A 5,216-nucleotide genomic window follows, 5' to 3' on the forward strand; every position below is an offset into this window, starting at 1 on the left:
GGCAGAGCGAGCGGCGCCGCTGCCCGGCCCGGCCGCACGGGTAAGTGCCCGCTGCCCCCGCCATGGCGAGCGGGGCTCTCCGCCCGGCTCGGCGGGCTGCGGCAGTCGCGGGATGTTCTGCTTTGTTTTACTCCGTTTTGTTTTACTTTGTTTTGTGCATCTCGCTCTCCGCCAAGTTCCCAAGGCGGGCGCTGATAGCGAGCGCCGCCGTTTCGCACGGTGCCGGCGCTCTTCGCCCGCCGGGAATGCGGCGGGATCCGAGCGTGCCGCGGCTCGGCCCCCTCCCTGCAGCCCGCGCTTCTCCTCTCCCTCTCCTTCTCCCTCTCCCTCTCCCTCTCCTCCTCTCCTCGACACGCGGCCGTTGTGCGTCTCGTGCCCGCGGGTCGGAGCGGACGCGGGCGTCCTCTTTGGAAGTTGCCGACCACACACCTGCAGCCCGGAAAGGCGGAAAAGAGGCGCGCAAAGGCAGCGGGCGGAGGGGTTAATGATTCACCCGGCGGCTGCTGCGGAGACCCCTGTGCGCCGCAGGGATTCCCGGCTTGGCTCTGGAGTTCCCCTCCGCGCTCCCCCTGCCCTGTGGAGACTTGGGAGCAGCAAAGCTCGCGCTCAGGCTCACGGCCCTCCGTCCTGCCCGCTCGAGCCGCGCAGCCGGTGGGATCCTCGCTTTGTGTTCCCCCATTTCCACCCCCGTCCAAAATGGCTTTTATTTTATTTTATTTTATTTTATTTTATTTTATTTTATTTTATTTTATTTTATTTTATTTTATTTTATTTTATTCCCAGGTACCAAACCAGAGCTCTGTGAGTGACGGCCTTCGTTCAGGTTTTCTATCTTTGAAACGCCTTTTATTTTTACTTATTTGGAAGGATGCTACAGAAGCGTGCATGTTTTAAAGCAGCCCTTAACTCGGTTATACTCTGTTAACTCAATTATAGCTGATACGAAAGATCTAGCAAACACAAATAAGGCCTGTGGACCAAGCGAAGAAGGTGGCATGAGTTTGTGGATTCCGTGTTGCAAAACTACCTAGGACTGCTTTCAGCCCAGTTTATTGTGCCATTTCATAACAAATGCATTGTTAAAAAGTAATCAGGATTCCTAATGAACCCGGAAAACTGATGAACTGTGAGCAAGAGCCATTGGCCTTTGGTTTCTAAAATACAGTTTTAGACAACCTCAAAAGATAGAGTGGAGGCGGCAAACAAACCTCTGTCCTCCCTAATCTCATTTTTCCATCAACAGACACGCTTGTCATCCATGCTGTGTCTGTAACAGCTATAACTAGAGGAGATTGCGCTATTAAAGGGAAATTTTAATTTTGCTTTGTGTGCAACCCGTATACATTCCATTTCTGGCTCGTTAGTAACATGAAATGTAGAAGGCTAGAATGCTTTACATGCTGTTCTTCTGTGTCARCTGATGGTGGTGAGAAATACTTGCACCTAAGGGAACAGACACCAAAGGGAAGAGAGTAAAAAGGAAGGCATGGCAATTTGCTGGGGTCTCAGACCTTTGCTGGTRCTTCCACTGTCCAGTGGGAACTGCTCTCCCAAGTAGTTGGTGATGCCAAAGACATGTGGCTCTTCCTGACCGGCTGAAGTAGAAATGTATATCCCTGCCTATTAAACAACGCTCTTGAGTGGTTTAAGAGAAAACAGATGGCTAAGTGTATATCCACTTGGGTTTGAGCTGTGGACACGTTATGTCCATGATGTAAATCTCAGAAGTATTTTTATATATAGTTTAAAATACTTATTYGGCCCTATTGATGACAGTGGCTTGTATTACCCTCCTTTAGGGTGTGAAGCAGCCCGTTTCTGCCCTGAAAAGAAGGGGGTGCAGCTTCCTTGGTGATGGTCTTTATCTCATTTGAGAGACTGTACGAAGTGGGGGTCTGACAACTGATGGACAGAGTGTTAAGGGTGAACGGGTGGAAGAGGTGGAGGAACACGCATGTTCTTTCCGTTGTTACAGAAAAGTATATGGGAAAACAAGCTATTCTGTGAATCGCAGAACTGCACAAATTCACAAGAAACCAGGCTGTGTTTGTGACTAGTTGTGAATGGTGGGTTTTTTTTAAGCCCTTTGCAATTCTTCTTCTTCTGCCTAGTCACTTCTTTCCGAAAGACTTGACAAAATGTAATTATTCTTAATGCTCTTGAATTTGCCTGTGGTCAACCAAAGGGGTCAGAAATTGTGGAAGGACAGGCAGGCACATGGAATTGCTCCGAATGATCTCTGTGCTTATGAAACCTGGCTGATAATGAATATTATGGCCTTTGATTCCGTTCCTGCRTGTTGTAGTATCAGATGTGGAGGATGGAGAGGAAGCCTCACAGTAGGCCTTTAATTTGGGTGCCATATCCGAGAGCCAGAACAAGGAGTTGGGATGTGGAGATCCTTGTGTGGGATCCCAGGATTGAATTGTGGAGTGTGGGAGAGCTGTTGGGTTGGAGCTGGCTTTGGGCATCTGAGCAGGCTCTGAGGGCTCCTTCAGGGTTTCCATAGTGCCTCCAGCAAGCAGACCTTCTGGTTGCTGTGTTTCTGCTCTGCATCATTCCAGCTGGGAAGCCAGGAGCGTAACGGAGACGAGAGTGTTCATTAGTAGAGTTCCCTGAAAGCAGCTTGGCACCTCCGTGTGCGGGGGCAGTCCAAGATCGCTAGCTGTGCTCGAAAGGGGGGTTGCAAATTTTCCTGCTGATTCCATCTGCAGACCTGCCCGTTCCTGCCCCTGCTTTGTGCCATTGACCACAGCCTGTTACAGGCCTCCTACAAACCCTGCATGGGAATAGTCCCGCCGGGTTCAGTGCCTTTCTTCCAAGGCACTGGTGGGTGGTGGTGTGGCTCTGAGGTGCTTTTAACTTCACACTCCCTCCTCACCCCATGTTTTCTGAGTAATCCTTTGGAAGTGAAGAGCCTGCAGATGTCCGTTCCCTTAATACAGTTGTTTCCCTTGTGCAAGTCTAGACTGTGCCATGTAGGAGCAGTAAAATGACCTTGGTTCCCATGCTGCTTATGCTTCCCTCTAGATAAGGTCACCAAGCAGTTAGTTTGAACTGATACTTTTATTTGCTTTTGGGAAACACAATATACCAGTAGTTTTATCTTCTGTGTTTCCAGCGCAGAGGAAGTGTTCTTCATTACTGCCACCCTAAAGACTGTTTCATAGAAAAACAAAGATGTTTCTACATTCTGATATTCGGAGTTTTCACATGTTCATACTCTTATCTGGTAGCAGAGGATTGAATAAAATGRCTTTCTTCACTCTTTCCTTGCAAGTGAAGGCATTTTAGCATGAAGATTTCTACGCTGTTCAGTGTGAGTAGTAGCTGCTGTTTTAACTSTGGCATTATATCCTCTAGCTAAGAGAAGGCTTTAGAAGCTGCTCAGTCACTGAACCAGCTAAGAGGGGCAGCAGTGGGGTGCAATAGTCCTTGCACTTAATTAGGAGGATCTGCTGAAAAGAGGTTGCTTTCCTTGCAATGGAGAGGCACAAGACACAGAGAACTGCAAAAACTAAGTATTAACTTGAACTAAATACAGATATCATGAAAGATGTGCTAAAGTTGCTCTGCTTTGTAGAATTTGGTTTAGAACATTGTAGTTATTTTAAAAACTTCACTTCTTTTTAAAAGTCATTAAATTTGTATTTCCAGGAGGGACAGCAACTTTTATCAGTATAAGATCCTTTTTAAGAAATCTAGAGACTGAAGCAGCGTGCAAAATCTCTACATGTATATTATTTTTACTGCACTTAATACTTCACATCAAAACTGTTACCCTCAAGCCTAATATTGTCATGACTTAAAATGTGTGTGGATGGTACTCACTGATCTCTGCACATTGAACACGTGGCTGGTGTCTGATGCCTTGGGTAGATATTGTCCCTTCTAAGCCAGGGGCGCTTCTTTCACTTGATCAGTTCYTGAAACTTCTCAGGCCCATTCACTTGCCTAAAATAAAGACAGTTTGCATGTAATATTCTAAACTAGTCAGAGCAGCAGTTTAGTGGATTAGATCGTCTGACTGTAGGCTGGCAGATTCCACCAGGGGAGCTGGGTGGCTGGAGGAGACAACAAATTTTGCTGCCTGATCTCACTTTCTTCACCACAAACCATCATTTGAAAGAATGTAAACTCTCTTTTCAGGACCTTGCTATAAAAACATGTTTGGGAATGTAACCATAAACAGTCATTGTAATACTTGTAACACCTGTTAACCTTGCAATTAAAAATCTTTGGTTCTGATTTAACACTTTTTTGCTCAAGATGTAGTACTAGTTACTAGCACTTCACTGATAGTGATGGGCAGCTCAGTGAGCAGGAGACTTGCTTGGTGACTCACAGGAAGATGCACCTGAGGCTTGAAAACCAGGTGTCTCGAACAAAACCTGCCAGTTAGTCCCTGCCCACTTGTCCTCTTTAATTAGTCCTGGAGACATCTGGGATTCTTTTGCTTTTCTGTATAAAAAGATTCCCCATTCTTGTGTAATGACCTTAAAAGAAAGCCCAAACTGAAGGTCTAATGATKAAAACAAAAGCACAAGTGTCTGAAGCTTTCTTTAGTTGAGAAAGTGACTTCATATCAGAGAATAATTGAAAAGCAAATCCTTTTTATATTTTTTGTGCCAGGCAGTGGGAGCTAGTGGGAGCGACAGCCCCTGTCACAATCRAGCAGGGCTTTCTCATGCTTGGGTTGAACCAAACGAGAACAGATGAAAACCAGTGCTGTCCATAATGATCTYGTTCATCTTGCAATAAAAGAGACAGGACAAGTAAGTGAATCTTCACAGATCTCACTACCCATCAGGGATGTTTTCAGAAAAGTATGTAAACTTCTTAAGCCACCTAAATTTTCTGGTGTGCTTCTKTTCTCTTATCCATGGTCACAAGCAGCTGTGGATCGTGTTTGTCCRTCTGGGTTGTTTTTCTGCACTCTGATGCCTTTGAAATGAAAAACTGCCAGTTTTGCCTGGTGTTTCTGGAAGGAGTGTTTGAGGAGGAAACTTTGCTCTTAGCGTAAGTGACTAGAAAAGAAAACCGGTGTGGGAAGGGGGGAAGATATGAGGAGTGGAGCGAACAGGAGGAGTGGGGGCTGCTGGAGGAAGGTACCGGCTCTGCTGCTTTCCACGTTCAGTTCAATTGAGTTTTGAGCAGAGCAGGTTTCCTTGTAGCCCATGTGCCTGAGAACCTGAGACAGAGGGAAGGAAAATGCA

This window comes from Nothoprocta perdicaria, unplaced genomic scaffold (assembly GCF_003342845.1).
Source record: "Nothoprocta perdicaria isolate Ctin4 unplaced genomic scaffold, notPer1 scaffold_235, whole genome shotgun sequence".
In the NCBI taxonomy this organism is placed as follows: Eukaryota; Metazoa; Chordata; class Aves; order Tinamiformes; family Tinamidae; genus Nothoprocta; species Nothoprocta perdicaria.